This window comes from Palaemon carinicauda, chromosome 20 (genome assembly GCF_036898095.1).
Source record: "Palaemon carinicauda isolate YSFRI2023 chromosome 20, ASM3689809v2, whole genome shotgun sequence".
Taxonomy (NCBI): domain Eukaryota; kingdom Metazoa; phylum Arthropoda; class Malacostraca; order Decapoda; family Palaemonidae; genus Palaemon; species Palaemon carinicauda.
Window position 1 is genome coordinate 32,645,582 of NC_090744.1, and position 16,732 is coordinate 32,662,313.

The 16,732-nt window shown below is 46.1% G+C and overlaps 1 protein-coding gene across 3 annotated transcripts in view; it reads right to left on the minus strand.

The window, feature by feature from the left end:
• The window catches only part of LOC137660275 (cytosol aminopeptidase-like), a 93,617-nt gene that overhangs the window by 32,981 nt on the left and 43,904 nt on the right, over positions 1–16,732 (minus strand). The gene's annotated exons all lie outside the window — the stretch shown is intronic.

Consider the following 16,732-nt stretch of genomic DNA (forward strand, 5'->3'; position numbering starts at 1 on the left):
AGATCATCTCATGAAACCGGAAAGTGTATGTCCCTAGATACCACCTTCTTGGTTCTGCCAGTACTAAGGAAGAGTTGCTGACACTCCGACCTAAGGTGTTGGGACCTCTTCAGATAGCACAATAAAGCCCTCACTGGACACAAGAGTATCTTTTCTCGAATATCCCTCTAACACTTCATGTAGAGAGGGGATGAAGAAGGTCTCGAACCAGGGGCCATGCACTAACGGGTTCTGTGTTTTGGCCACAAAGCCTGGCACAAAGCTTTCCATCCTTGTGTAGGTGAATACGTAGGGGAGAGAGTGTAACTTGCCTACTCGCTTTGACGATGCTAAGGCTAGCAAAAAGTACTGAAGGTCAGATCTCTGTCTGACGACACACTCAAAGGCTCAAATGGGGCACGTGTAAGATCCTTGAGAATGAGGGTCAAGCCCCACTTTGGGGCCCGAGGTCCCCGGTTGGACAAGACTGCTCAAAGCTCATGAGCATAGACAACTCCCAGAAAGAGAGGTCTATACCTTCCAGTCCAAAGACCATGCCTAAGGGTGAGCAATAGCCTTTGACAGCCACAACTGAGAGGCTCTTATCTTGGAGAAGGAAGACAAGGAAATCCATGAATGATCTGTGGTGGAAATGCTCCGACCGAGGGAAGTAGCCTTCTACACCACCAACTGCAGAAGATGACCCACTTCCCTGGTAGACAGCTGTGGAAGACCGTTGTAAGTACTCAGACATTAGATGCTAGATAGCCTCCAGCTGTGAAGTTACAGATTGTTGGTACCTCTGAAGATGCGGCTGACAGAGGACTGTGGAACATTGGGGTAACTCTCTCAGGACCTTGACTAATAGCGCTAATGGATCGGGAAACCACTCAGCCTGTGGCCATCTAGAAGCCACTAGGGTCATCCTGAGTCCTAGTGTTATCAACACCCGGTTAACTAGCAGATGGATCAGACTGAACGGAGGAAAGGCTTATGCTTCCAAGTTATGGAAGGTGTCTCCAAAGAGCGCCAATGAGAGTGGAATAGGGGAGCAAAACACAATGAGCTTCCCTTTCAGCCATGTGGCTAACAGGTCGATCCACAGAGAACCCTAAAGGGGCAAGAAGTTTCCCCACTACAATGGGGTATAGGGACTACTCCAATCCTACAACCTGCAACCGGTAACTGAGCATGTCTCCTAGTACATTCCTCTTTATATTTATTATTATTATTACTACTAGCTAAGCTACACTCCTAGTTAGAAAATCAAGATGCTATAAGCCCAAGGGCTCCAACAAGGAAAAATAGCCCAGAGAGGAAAGGAAATAAAGAAATAAATAAACAATCTAAGAAATAAATCAAAAATTTTAAATAATTTTTATTTTTCCTAACATACTCACCGAGAACTACTTTTCTTGGAGTCACTTGTGATCCCTCAATCTCGACCAAGGTTTTTCCCGCCGTTACCCCCCCTACTCCGCTCTATATAGGCTTACCCCCGCCGCCAGAGAATGCGCCCTGAGGGCAGGATTAGGGCAGGTCACTGCATCTCTGGGTCAGCATCCCCATTAAGTTCGTCGCTTAGCCCAACTTGGCAATGGAAGGATGGCACTCGGGGACGGAAGGGAGGGCCATTACCCGAAAAGTAGTTCTCGGTGAGTATGTTAGGAAAAATAAAAATTATCTAAAATTTTTTATTTGTTCCGACACAAATACTCACCGAGAACTACTTTTCTTGGAGACTTATACTTTAGGAGGCGGGAGTGCAATTCTGCCACTTGACTCGGCACATAGTGCCTAGAGGGCTATGGAATGCGGGGCCTATCAGAGTGCGGAGTGAGGGTAACTGCGGAACCTTCCGCTATAATCTAAGACTCACCTCTTAAAATTTCCTCTGGCGATTTTTTCCTGATGAAGTCGCGAAGAATTTATTCACCGTTGGGGATATCTTCTGGCCTACCGCTACACAGCTTGGAGGGCGGCAATGACTGTCCCAATGGAGAACCCGTCCAAGGATTTTCTTGAATAATCCTTGAGGTAGTGGGCAGTAAAGGTCGACTGGTGCGACCAAGTGCCTGCTTGCAGGATCTGCCCCACCGCCATGTTTCTCTCAAAGGCCAAGGAGGTGCTCAGACCCCTGATGTCATGGGGGCGGGGAGTGCCTGGCACTGCCATTTTATCCTCTTCATATGTTCTAGCGATGACTTGTCTCGGCCAGAAGGAAATGGTGTTCTTGGAGACTTGTTTCTTATTAACACCTGTGGAAACGAAGAGGTTCTTGGTACCTGGTCGGAAATGAGCTGTCTTTTCCAGGTACTTTCTGAGCGTCCGTACTGGGCATAACTTCAAGTCTTCCGTAATGCCTGTCTTGGGAATGGCCGGAATTGAGAAACCTTCAAACTTCGGGTCCCAGACTGCTGGGTTCTGAGTCTTCGCCACAAAGGAGGGTACGAACCTGAAGGACACTTCTTTCCACCCTTTGGAGTGCGCAACGTCGTACGACAGACCATGGATCTCGCCCACTCTCTTAGCCGAAGCTAAGGCTAGCAAGAAGACGGTCTTGAGGGTGAGGTCTTTGTCTCCGATACCTTTCAGGGGTTCAAAGGGAGGACGACTTAGCATCTTCAGGACCTTGGCTAGGTCCCACCTGGGCACTCTCCTAGCTTGAGGAGGGCAGGACTGCTCGAAACTCCTAATCAGCATCACTATGTGTCTCGAGGTCCCCAGGTCGATGCCTTTCAAGAGGAAGACTTGGCCTAAGGCGGCTCGAACTCCTTTAATGGCTGGGATTGACATTCCCACTTCATCTCTAAGGTACACTAGAAACTCAGCTATGTCCGGGACCAAAGCTTTAAGAGGTCTTATGTGTTTCTCCGAGCACCACTTCGTGAAGGAGGCCCACTTTGCCTGGTATACCACGGTAGAGGATTTTCTCAGGTATAGGGACATTCTCTTAGCTGTGGAGGAGGAGTACCCCTCCTTCTTCAAGAGCCGCTCGATAGTCTCCAGGCGTGAAGGCGAAGAGAGAGAGGGTTGTCGTGGAGCCTGAGGAAGTGCGGTTGGTGCAGGAGGTCTGACCTGGCGGGCAGAGGCCAAGGTGGTTGGCTCGCTAGGTCCTTTAGATCCGCGAACCACTCTCTCTCCGGCCACCAGGGCGCTACCAAAGTCATCCTTAGGTTTCGGGAGGCCCTTACTCTGTTGAGTACCTGCCTTATCAGCGTGAAGGGGGGAAAAGCGTACACGTCCAAGTTGTCCCACTTGTGCTGGAAGGCGTCTTCTAGGGCTGCCTTTTGGTCTGGGACCGGGGAGCAATAGACCGGTAGTTGGGCGTTGAGCTTTGTTGCAAAGAGGTCCATCACCGGGGAGCCCCAGCGTTGAATGATGAGTCTGGCTACTTCTGGGTGTAGAGACCACTCTGTCCCCACTATTTGACCCATTCTGCTGAGGCCATCGGCTAGCACGTTTTTCTTCCCGGGGATGAACCTTGCTAGCAGCACCACTTGCTGCTCGTCCGCCCAATGTAGGATGCTTATGGCGAGGTCGCACAGTTCCTTCGATCTCATGCTCCCTTGCTTCTTTATGTAGGCCACTACCGTGGCGTTGTCACACATTAACGCCACGGTGTTTCCCTTTAGCCGACTTGCAAAGTGAAGACATGCCTTCTGGACAGCTCTTAGCTCTAGGACATTGATGTGGAGACGCTTTTTGCTCTCCGACCAGGTACCACTTGCTGTCTCTTCCAGAAGGTGGGCCCCCCACCCTTGGTTGGAGGCGTCTGTGAACAGGAGGTACTCGGGGGGACAGGACCCGAGGGGCATCCCCTTGAGGGAGTTCGACTGGCAGTGCCACCATTCTAGGGAGATTCTCGTGTCTGGAAGGATTGGAATTAACGCCTTCTGAGAGCCTGTCTGGGACCAGAGGCTCTTGAGGTTCCATTGAATGGGCCCGAGCCTCATCCTCCCTTGGGGAACCAGCTTCTCCAATGAGACCAGGTGACCTATCAGTCTCTGCCAGTCTTTCGCCCTCCTGGAATGTTCTGACAGGAACGGCTGAATGATGCGCTTGAGGTTCCGTATCCTGTCTTCCGAGGGGAAAACCTTCCCCTGCACGGTGTCCAACGTCATCCCCAAGTATCCCATTCTGTTGGATGATGTTAAGTTCGACTTTTCCAGATTGATTATGATTCCCAGATTCCTGCAGAACTGGAGGAGGTTTCTCCCTTGCTCCTCTAAGAGGGCCTTTGAGTTGGAAAGGAGCAACCAGTGGTCTAGGTATCTGATGAGACGGATACCCCGTTCGTGAGCCCACACTGAGACTGTCGCGAAGACCCTCGTGAACACTTGAGGGGCCGTCGACAGACCGAAGCAAAGGGTCTTGAACTGCAGGATCTGGGAACCCCATTTTACCCGGAGGAACTTCCGACTCGACGGGTGGACAGGGATCTGGAAGTATGCGTCCTTGAGGTCGACCGTCATCATGTAATCTTTCTCCCTCAAGGAAATCAGGACGGATTTTGGGGTGTCCATCTTGAAGTCCGTCTTCTTGACGAACTTGTTGAGGGCCGACAGGTCTATCACGGGTCTCCACCCCCCCCCCCCCCCCCCCCCCGTTGCTTTCCCTACCAGGAACAGGCGGCTGTAGAAGCCTGGGCCTGGGAGAAGGACCTCTTCCATGGCCCCCTTCTCTAACATGGAGGAAATCTCCTCTTGAAGGGTGGCCCTTTTCATCGGGTCCCTGGGGGCCAACCATTCTGTCTGGCTGGCTGGAATAAGAGGGGGTGGGTCCGCTATGAAGGGGAGCCTGTAGCCTTCTTTCAGGACGGACACCGTCCAAGGATCCGCTCCTTGTGCTTTCCATGCTTGCCAATGAGGTCCGAGGCATCCCCCAACCCGAGGCTTGGGCGGGAGTAGGGGGCCTCTCCCTCTACCTTCTCCTAGAGGGGCGGCCTGATCTGCCTCTCTTCGAGGCGGAGTAACCCGACCTGAAGGAGCTGGAAGAAGCTGGTGCTCCTCTGCGGGAGGGCTGAGGAGTTGTTGTCCAGGAGGAGGAAGGGGCGTCCCTCCTCGAAGTGTTGGGGGCGGCCTGAGAAGTCACGGCGCTATCCGAGGCGGCCCTCCTGTATGGCGGCCTTCTAGATGACGCCTGTCTGGGGACGTTGGCCTCTTTCTTCTTGGACACTTTCTCCATTAGGTTTTCCAGCTCTTTTAATGGGAACAGAGACTCACCCCACAAGGGTAGGCTACGAACAGCTCGGGCCTCTCTGTCTGGGATCCTCTTCGACACCTTAGTTAGAAGCGTGTCTCGTTTCCTTAGTACCCAGTTGGCGTCAGGGCGAGCGCCTGGTACGCTAGAAACTTCAGAGTTTTCCCCCCAGAGGTGAGAAGGTCCGTCAGGAGGCTCTGCTGCTCCGGATCTTCGGGGTCTATGGAGGCTTGCACGTTTACTAAAGTGGAGGCCCACCAGTCTAGCCATGAGGAGACGTTAACCAGGTCCCTCGACATCTCCTCCATCATGGCGGCTTCCGTAGGAGAGAAGGAAACCGGGGCTGACACGGCCGTTTCGTCCAAGCCGCCTTGTCCCAGGATGTCCAAGGCTGGGTCCACCCTACAGGGGCCTGGGCGCCGCCCTTCTGGGATGTATACCTTCCCTTGTGCTTTGAGGCCCTGGAGCAGTTTCAAGGCACTCTGGGACTTGGGGGCTTCTGCATTGCAGGCTACCAAGTTGTCTATGTACTCTTGCCCCAGTACTAGGTGTGGGGCAAGAGGAAGGGCCAGAGAGGACTTCGGAAGGGCGTCGTGATGTGTGATTCTCAGGAGGCTTGATCTCCAGGAATTCCCCTTAGGTGCCGAGGGTTCTGAAATCCCATGGTGCCTCCTGATGAGGCCTACCACTCTTCTGTATGCGGAGTCCTCCGACGGGGGGAGCTTCTCCGTCAGCCGAGGCCTCGGCCTGGAGTGGGGGCGCCGGGATGCTTGTTCGACAGACCGGTCGTCCCGCCCTTGGGTCCAGGGGGGCCGACCTGTAACCGTAGGGAGCTCCGTAAGAGGGTGGATCTCGCTGCAAGGCGGGTACCACCGGCTCAGGGAGGGCCCTCGGTTGCCCGAAGGCTCTGGAAGCGGAAGTCACGGTCCCGGTGGGCTGACCCGACAACGGGAACCGTTCCTTCTTACTCGATGACCGCACCAGCTGGGCTGGTTCGGTCTGGCTGCCTTCAAAGAAGCGCGTTTCCCCCCGCTGGGCGGGGTGAACCGGAGGCCTCGAGGACTTACGCTTCTGTGAGAGGTCTTTCCTGCGTGGCAGGTCGTGCGGTTCTAGGCTGTGCGTAGGGAGCGGCAGCCTAGACGCACGTTCACTGGAACGAGGGTCTGGAGAGTGGAGCCTCTTGGACTCTCCTGAAGGGACGTAGACCCAGGCGCCGCCTGGAGAGACATTTCTCCTATACTTACGGGAATGGGAGCGGGAGCCCTTCTTGTTAGGTCGCGACCTTGACCTAGAGCGGGAATGATCGCTTTCGGACAGCTCCCTTTTCCTGTGTTGTTTCCCCGACTTCTTCCTCGGAGGATGAGGCTACCTCTGACGAGTCCGACGGCGCCACGTTCCTCGCGTAACGGCTGCCCGCGTGATCCGCGGGGGAAGTTCCTCGCCGCCGGACGTCCGAGATCGAATGCTGGAGGAAGTCCTCGGCAACCGCCGTGGAGATTGTCGGCACAGAGTCTAATCTATCCATGCCAGGGGGCCAGGGGTCTAGGGTCACGTCCATTCTTAGCGGTGACCTCCCTGGCGTCTTCGGCAACTTCCACCCGAAGGCATCGCTACTCGGGCGGCGAACTCTAGTTTGGCGGGAGAGCCCGACGCACCGGCCCACGAGGGCGGAGGAGACTCTGAAACAACAACGATGCCCCATACGGGGTCTTCAGAGGACGCGTGGTCCCCCACCACAAGGCCTGATTCACCTGAAGCACTACCGGACCCTTCGTTAGCCCTAGAGGGGCCTGCCCTTGGTTCTTCCCTCGCACTGGGAAGGACGCCTTGACTATCCACAACACTGGGGGCTTCCTGCCCTCTCCTCTGCGAAGGAGATGGAGAAGCCGAGGCTTCGTCGGACCGATCACTGGGCGACGGTAACGAAGAAACGACAATCTTCCTGGGGGAACGCTTAGAAGATTTCTTCTTTTTGGTACCATAGCGTACCCACTGGATATCATCCCAACTTACGCACTCCGGACACGTGTCCGCGGAGGAGCAAACTTTCCCCCTACACGTGGAACAAAGGGAGTGAGGGTCTACTTCTGTCTTAGAGAGGAAAGCCCCACACGACTTTCCGGCTCTAGGTCCAGGGCAACGGCGCACATGCTCCATCGTTAGCACACGAATGGCACAACACTAGTGAGCTATAAGTACACTGGGATATATACAGGGAGAACGCACTGTAACACTTGCGAATAACGCACTACGCAAAAAACACAAGTTCCCACGCTGGAAACACGTGGAACACAAACGCGCCAAAGGATCGAGAGAGACGAAAGTGAGCTGTGTACTGCTCACGACCAAGGAACTTAATGGGGACACTGACCCAGAGATGCAGTGACCTACCCTAATCCTGCCCTCAGGGCGCATTCTCTGGCGGCGGGGGTAAGCCTATATAGAGCGGAGTAGGGGGGGTAACGGCGGGAAAAACCTTGGTCGAGATTGAGGGATCACAAGTGACTCCAAGAAAAGTAGTTCTCGGTGAGTATTTGTGTCGGAACAAATACTATTTGGGTCTACACCTCTATGAGCATCAAGGTCCATCAAGAGACCTTTAATTTCATGAGATTGAAAAGCTAAACTAGTTAGTTTAGCCTCAGGATAACAGGAATGAGGAAGATCAAGCTTCTCATTTCTCTGCTTGCAGTCAAACACAACTGCCAAAAGGGTCGCCTTTTCCTTTGGACAGTAAGTGACTGAGCCATCTGGTTTAAGTAAAGGAGGAACTGTTGCATCTACACCAAAGAATGCAGATTTAAGGGTAGTCCACCACTTGTATTCTTGAGTTGTACCAGAAAGGGTTTCCTTTATGGATAAATTGTATTCCTTTTCAGCTGAAGCATAAACTCGTGGAGCAAAAGTTTTAAGCCGAGTATAGTTATTTCATGTCAAATCTGATGTTACCATTCCAAAGGTGATAGGCCTCCTGCTTCACCAAATAAGCACATCTACAATCATAATTGAACAATGGTTTGTTCTTCACTCGATACCTTGGCACACAAAGGAATACGCCTATCAATTATGTTGACTAGATTCTCATTCAAAGGGACAACAGGATCAACACTACTATACATCTGAGACCAATTCAAGAGCAAATGATCACTCAAAATCCCATTCCAGTCAACTAGAGATGTCATATAAATCTTACATGAATATGAATGAATACGATACATCAGGGAGAGGCTGCTCAGTCTTCACTATTAATGAAATCAAGGCATGATCAGATGTCCCTACTGGAGAACATACTTTACTTGTTACAACGCCAGGGGAGTTGGTGTATACAAGGTCCAAGCAGTTACCAGACCTGTGAGTAGCTTCACTTTTGATCTGCTCACAGCCATGGCAATCAGTAGAAAAAACAGAACTTAACCACTCCCTATGGTGAGCATTGAAATCACCAACAAATCCAAAAGAGGCCTTTCTATCATCTTATATCTTGGCCATAATGGTAAGGAGACAATCAAAGATAGAATCATCCATGTCTGAATTCCGGTAGATTGAACACAAATAGAAGTTGTTATGCCTACCACAAACTTTTATTACCTGAATCTCATGACATCCACATTCATAGCAGGACTTATGAGAAGTAGGGTACTCAGTCCTAATATACACCACCATTTCCCTGACCCTAGGAATGGCATCCCGTTTCAAAATTATTGACTTCTTAAAACCTGCTGTAAGGAGCTCAGATGAGTGCCCCATATTAGAAACCAAAGTTTCTGAGCACAAAAGAATATCATATTGTCTGGACACAACTGTAAGGTCTTGAATATTTGCATGTAGACCACGAATATTGTAATAAAGTAAACGACATTGACAAAATCTAGGATGTACTGGTCCCGGATTTAGCTCAATGTCTCCAGACAGCATAAGAATTAATGGTAATAAAAAGGACACATTATGCTTAAAAACTAAATTAAAAAGAATGATAACAAAAGCAATATGAACAGAAATATAAATAAAGTGATTGATCAAACCCAGAGACAATAGAAAAAAGTCAGAAAAACTGGTCAACATGGAGGAGCCAAGCAAGGCTAAATACCCTCCAGGATAGCCACTTCAACTGAAGGGAGGACAGTAAGGATGATTTTATAAATAAAAAGAAACATAGGGAAAAGACAACCTCTTGATAAACCACTAGGCATACATGGCCCTTCTATTAAGCCTACCCAACACACCATTTCAAAAAAACAAGAGGAAGAAAAAAATTAGATAGAATAGTATGCCCGAGTGTACCCTCAAGCAAGGAACTCTAACACAAGACAGTGGAAGACCATAGTACAGACTAGAGAACAATGATTTGATTTTGGAGTGTCCTCCTAGAAGAGCTGCTTACCATAGCTAAAGTCTCTTCTACCCTTAACAAGAGGAAAGTAGCCACTGAACTATTACAGTGCACTATTTAACCCCTTTAGCAAAGAAGAATTGTTTGGTAATCTCAGTGTTGTCAGATGTTTGAGGAAAGACAAGAATGTGTAAAGAATAGGACAGACTATTCGGTGCATGTGTAGGCAAAGAAAAAATGAGCCATAACCAGAGAAAAGTATCCAATGTATTACTGTCTGGCCAGTCAAAATATCCAATAACTGTCTAGCGGTAGTATCTAAACAGGTTGCTGGTGCCCTGGCCAACCTACTACCAACATTTTTGCCTGGAATGTACCTGGCTCACAACTCTATGGGGCAGAATTCTGCCTAGATGAATGTACTGTTTTTATACTTTTAAGCACAAACTTGTTCAGTAGAGAGAGGTCGATGATTAGTCTCCATCCAAGAGTTGACTTCTCCACCAGTAACAGTCGACAGTAGAAGCCCGTAGACTCGTCTCAAATGACTTCAAGCGCATCCTTCAACATCTCTTCTACCTTTGTCTGTAAGGCTAGGGCTTTCAGTGATAGAAGATTGGACGATTTATGCAAGAAATCCTTTGAAAAAGCCAAAAAGCAAGATTGATCAAAATCTCAGATAGCTGGGTGCATTATCAGCTTGAAAAAAGCTAGCCGGCTGAGTACCAGTCAGAAGATATCAATCACTAAAATAGGAATTACATATTCTATGTAGCCTACTGTAAACAATTTCCTTCTGGAAAATATTTACCTATTTCTAGAAGGTTATATTAAATTGACAATTGTTAGAAAATTTCCCTAAGGCCCTAACAGAATTTACATGTCATATCTGTATTGAAATTCTTAAGACTGGATTAAAAGGCATGAAAAACATCACGAATTTTTAAGTAATTTGTATTTTTCTTAACATACTTACCTAGAACTACTTTCTTAGGAGTTACTGGTAACTCTTTACCAACCGACCAGAATTTTGTGTAGTTTACCCCATTCCCATTTTCTATGGGTGACCTCAGGCGGAGTGATACGCGCCCTGAGGCGACCCGGGGTCGGAGAGCGTGCTAGCTCAGGTCGTGCTCCTCAGTAAGTTTCGTCGGAAAAAGAGTTCTCCTCAATCCTGCAGGACCCTCGGGGAAGGATGGGCGGGCCATAACCCGAAAGTAGTTCTAGGTAAGTATGTTATGAAAAATACAAATTACTTGAAAATTTGTGATTTGTTCCAACACAGAGTACTTACCTAGAACTACTTTCTTAGGAGACTTAAACTTTAGGAGGTGAGAGTGTCCTGCAGGGACTAGGGTCCGAAGGTTGGAAGCACAAGTGGACAAAAAGGAACCTAGATAGGGGACTAGGTTCCAATGACCCCTACTAGAAAACTGAATGAAAATCAGGGAAACTGCCCAAAAAACTAACTTAGTGTCTAAGTGGCTTACCTCTGTACCAATACTTCTGAGACGTATTTCTTGCTGAAGACGTATATCCTGGCTGCCAGGGCCTCTTGAGTCACGCCCACGCAGGGGATTAAGGGCCAGGGGAAGGATGATAAGGGGGAAGGATGATAAGGGGAAATGAATGAATGAATGATTTAAAGTTTTCAGGCATCCTGACATCTAAGGTCATTGACGCCGGTAACATTTAATTTATGTATACAAAAGTAAAAAATGAAATAAAATAAAAAATTAAAGAGTATTCAATTAAAATCATAAAAATTGAATGTCATAAAAGTTAAATATTTTTCAGAAGACCTGCTTCTGAAAGAAATCTAAAAATGCCACTTGCATGGTAGGACACATCATTTCCAAGAATCTTGGCAAGGATGAACCTGCCACCCTCACCTCGAGCCTCAAACAAATATCTATTCCGCAAGATGTTATAATTGGGGCATTCGGTCAACAAATGCCTTACTGTTAGAGGCACTAAACAGTTGTCACAATACGGTTGCTGTTGGCCCTTCAGCAGAAACTCATGTGTCAACCGAGTGTGACCAATACGGAGACGACAAAGAGACGTCTCCCATTTTCGGGGCATCATATTATACCTCCAAGGAGATATGTCATTTGTTACTTCCCTCATTTTATTGCCATCTTGACTATCCCATTGCTGTTGCCATTTATTGCAAACCAATTTCTTGATGTCAGGTAAGAAATCATTACAGGGAATGGGATATCTTCTTGGCAGCAACTCGGATGCAGCCTCCTTAGCCAGTGAATCTGCCTTCTCATTCCCGGACACACCTACATGTGCTGGAACCCAACAAAATTGAACTGTTATACCTCTCCGTCCAATAAGGAAAACCCATTCTAAAATCTTTAAAACTAGAGGGTTATTAGAATTAAAAACTTCCATAGCTTGAAGGACACTCCTTGCATCACTAAAAATTGTAAAATTACCCTCCTTCTCCAACGCTATTTTCTCAATAGCAGTTAATATGCCATACAGTTCGGCAGTAAATATGGAAGCGGTCAGAGGAAGTGCACCTCTACAATTAAAACCATTACTATGTACTCCAAATCCAACGCCAGCATCAGATTTGGAGCCATCAGTATAGATAAAAGTTGATCCTCTATGTTCTTTAACATGTTCATTAAAAAGAGACCTGGCTTCTATGTCTGACATATTCTTCTTATCTCCAATAAAATATTTACAAAAAGATATCTCTGGTAACTTCCATGGAGGCGTTGATGATACCTTGAATGGAAGTACCTTATTTCTAATTATATCCAGACTATTTAATAATCATTTCACCCGAAAGCCATAAGGTTGAGGAGATTTTGGGTGCAACTCAAAGTATGATGCTTGTCTTACAAGGCTTGCAGTCTGAAAGGCTAGAGAGTTAGGGAGTCTTTGCAATCTAAACCAATACCGGAGAATGGAAGACATTCGGTAAAGGTCTAGAGGTAACTCTCCAGCATCAACAAGGAGACTTGGGATAGGCGAGGTTTTAAAAGCTCCAGTAGACAATCTAATACCTGCATGATGTATCGAATCTAATATTTTTAACCGGCTTGGGGTGGCTGAAGAATATACCTCACAACCATAACTAATTTTGGAAAAAATCAAGGCCTTGTATAATTTTAAAATAGTATTGCGGTCTGCCCCCCATGATGTATGGGACAATACTTTTAAGATATTCAGAGCTTCAACACATTTAGCTTTTAGCGCTTTTAGGTGAGAAACCCAGGTAAGTCTACAGTCAAATATCAAACCTAAAAATTTGGTTTCCGATACACATGGTATCCGTTGACCTTTAATGTATATATCCGGGTCTGGATGTACAGTACTCCCCGGATATGACAAAAATGGACAATGGTAGTTTTACTTGTCGAGAACTTAAATCCATTCATGTCAGCCCACTGGATAATTTTATCAATAGAGAGTTGGATTTTTCTCTCAACCATTGCCATTCTAGTGCCAGCAAATGATATTGAGAGATCATCCACAAATAATGTTGAGAGAACATCCTGGGGAATGGCTGAGGATATCCCATTAATTGCTAGTGCAAAAAGGGTTACACTCAGCACACTACCCTGAGGAACTCCTTCTTCCTGGCACTTACTCTCTGATAGAGTTTCCTCCACTCTCACTTGAAAAACTCTACGTGAAAGAAATGCCTGAATAAATAGTGGCAGCTCTCCTCTCAATCCCAATTCATGAATGGTTTTAAGAATACCATATCTCCATGTGATATCATATGCCTTTTCAAGGTCAAAAAATACTGTAACATGGTGCTGTTTGGAAGCAAAGGCTTCACAAATAGAAGACTCAAGTCGTATCAACACATCAGTCGTTGAGTGCATTTTTCGGAATCCACATTGAATCGGTGATAAAATACCTTTCTTTTCAAGGTACCATATCAGCCTTGCATTGACCATCTTCTCCATGATTTTACATAAACAAGATGTCAATGCAATAGGACGATAGTTTGCTGCTAAAAACTTGTCTTTACCGGGTTTTAAAAAGGCTAAAATAATGGCTAGTTCCCAAACACTTGGGTAACTATGATCATGCCATATTCTATTAATAATGCTTAAAATAAATAGCTTTGTATTAAAATGTACATGTTTAATCATTGCATATGGAATTCCATCGGGTCCAGGGGCTGTATCGTTGCAATGAGCAAGTGCAGAATCAAATTCTCTTTCAGTGAAAGGAGAATTATACGACTCTTCCCTTCTTGTTGCAAAATTTAAAATTTTATTTTCTTCAGTGCTCCTATACTGGTGACCAGGGGCTTCTTCACACTTGCTGGATACATTTGAAAAATGATTAGCCAAGGCATTGCTAACTTCATTTGCTTCAGTTACATACTGGCCATTCACCTTCAACACTGGTGGTGGGTTGGGGGTGAATTTGCCAGCTATCTTTTTTACTTTCCTCCACACAGAAGATGGTGGTGTTCTACTGTTAATGGAGGAAACAAAAGACATCCATGACTGGCGCCTTGCTTCTTTCATGGCACGACGGAACTGTGCTCTAAATTTCTTGTACATAATTAAATTCTCATCAGTTCGGAGTCTACGCAATCGTGTTAGAGATCTTCTTGTGGCTCTGTGGAGTGCAGTTAGTTCTGAAGACCACCACGGGACTGGTCGTCGTCTGAATAACCCTGTTGTTTTGGGAATTGAATTGACTCCTGCTGTATGAAGAGTTCCATTCAGCAGGTCTATAGCATCATCAATACTTTCAAACTGTTCTGCTCTCCCTTCGATTTCACTTAGCTCAGAAAATTTAACCCAGTCTGCCTTGTCTAGATTCCAACGTGGCGATCTTTGCAAAGGTGGACCCTTGTTGGTGTTTATAATGATTGGTGCATGATCACTAGTATGCCAATCATCTAATGTCCTCCAATCAAAATCAAGAAGGCAGTTAGAGCTTGCAATTGAAAGGTCAATGCATGACAAAGTACCTGTCTGAACATGGAAGTGCGTGGGCTCTCCTGTATTAAGGAGCCCCACATCCTCATTCTCCACAATTGATGAGATAATATTGCCCCTTGTGTTGGCCAAAACATCACCCCATAAAGGATGTCTACCATTCATATCTCCCAGTAAGAGAAAAGGTTGAGGGAGTTGTTGAATAACTTCTGCTAAATCATCATATAAAATATCATCATTTGGAGGTAAGTACAGAGAGCATATTGTATATTTTCTCCCTATATCAATTTGTACAACAACTGCCTGCAGGGTTGTACGTATAGACATGGGTATTTGGGGAACATCTCGACGAATGTACATGAGACTTCCGCCATGGCTCCCTGCTTGTTGATTATATGGTGTTCTATAGCTAACATACTCTCGAGGACTAGGAGTGTTAGAATCAAGCATACTTTCCTGTAGACATACTATTATGGGGGAATGCTCATGGATTAGGAGCTTAAGTTCTTCATATTTCGCCCTCAAACCCTGACAGTTCCATTGCAAAATGGAGGAGAAAACTATGGATTATTTCTGGAAGACGTCTTGGGTGAGGTCTTCCCATTAGCAGTTTTTAATCTAACATTATTACTTGTAGGTTTCTTCAGAGATGGTCTTGTTATGTTGGGTTTTACGTTGGAGTTTTTCTTTGTATCTTTTTTATATATTTGTTGAGGGGGATGGTGGACCTCAACTTGAATTTCTGATTTATTTAAATTGTCTTCTGGTTGATCGCCAACATCAACAGACTAAACATCATATTTATTTGATGTCATAATTCTAGTATTTCTTATGGAAGGGGGTGAGAGAGATGGAGGTCTCTCTCTTTTACGATTAATAGGTTGCAAGTTACCAGGTTTTTGTACCTTCCCCACTACAGGTACACCTGATAACTTGGTGTCAGGTGGAATCTCCATTAAATCAGGCAAGGATATGGCCTGGGAGAGGTTAGTACTATCCTTTGTAATGGGGGACAAAGGTTTGATAGTGGTGGGCAATGTCTTTTTGTTGATACTCAAAGATAAATCTTTAGGAGGAGATGTTCTTGTCTTATGCAGCACTTTATCAATAGATTGTGAATTCCTTTTTCGAGAACTACCTACAGTAGTAGGTGGGTGAGATGATTCCCGAGGAACTTTTTCTCCTGTTTTTAATGTTTTTGCATAAGTATTAGATTTATTTAATAATCTCTTGGCATGCCCCACGCTTACATGTTCAATAATTGATTTATTGAGGGCAGCCTCTTCTAACTTATAAAACTGGCAGCTCCTATCATTAGATTTATGATTAGAGATTAGAGTTGCAGTTTAAGCACCTTGCCTCAAGTGTACAATCCCCATGGTAAATTTTGGAGCAAGTATTACAAATTTTTTCATTATTGCAAACTTTGGAAGGATGTCCAAATTTAAAGCAATTATACCATTGCAGTGGCTTCTGCTTAAAAGGTTGAACTCTGATCCTTTCGTTTTCTATGTCTATGTGGAAAGGTACATCAGCATCCTGGAAAGTAAGAACAATCATTGATGTTCCAGGTACTTTATGTACTTTCCACACTGATAGGGGACACATGGCCAATATCTCCTCTTTAGTAAATTCATACAGATCCCTATTAAAAACCACTCCCCTTCCATAGCTAAAGTTTAGATGGGGTTTGATGTCCAATTTTATATCATAATTTACTGTCTTCAAATTAGACAGTATAACAGACTGTGTGTATGACTTGGCCTTTATCAAGAAACTTTTCTTCCCGAATCGAGATATATCTCCAGGTGCGATCGTACCTACCTTCCTCTGAAGAAATTTGCATATCTTGAAATAATTTTCCGTACCTCCTACAGATTGAGCAAGAAGCCACATTGGTGGTTTTGGCTTTCTTTGGGATGGCATATCTGCCTCTATATCTTTATCAGCCCAGTCTGCTGGTCTGTAGACATCCAGATCTTTAGGTGCCCCATCACACAGAGCACCCTTAACACTCATATTACCTACTTTAATATCAACAATGTTACAGCTTGCATTAAATGCTTCCTCGTGACAATTAAATGATAACCAAGATTCCCAATTATCATCTTGAAGTTTCATTCTAATTTCTTTTATTGATCCGTAACACTCAAATATTTTATGTAGCACATCATAATTAGCTTCTAAAGGGATTTGGGTAACGTGCAGGACTTTCAGTTTTCCTGTGTTGCCCAAATTACCCTTTTTCGGAATGTTTAAAGAACAGTCCTTTTTAGTTCCTACGTCGTCA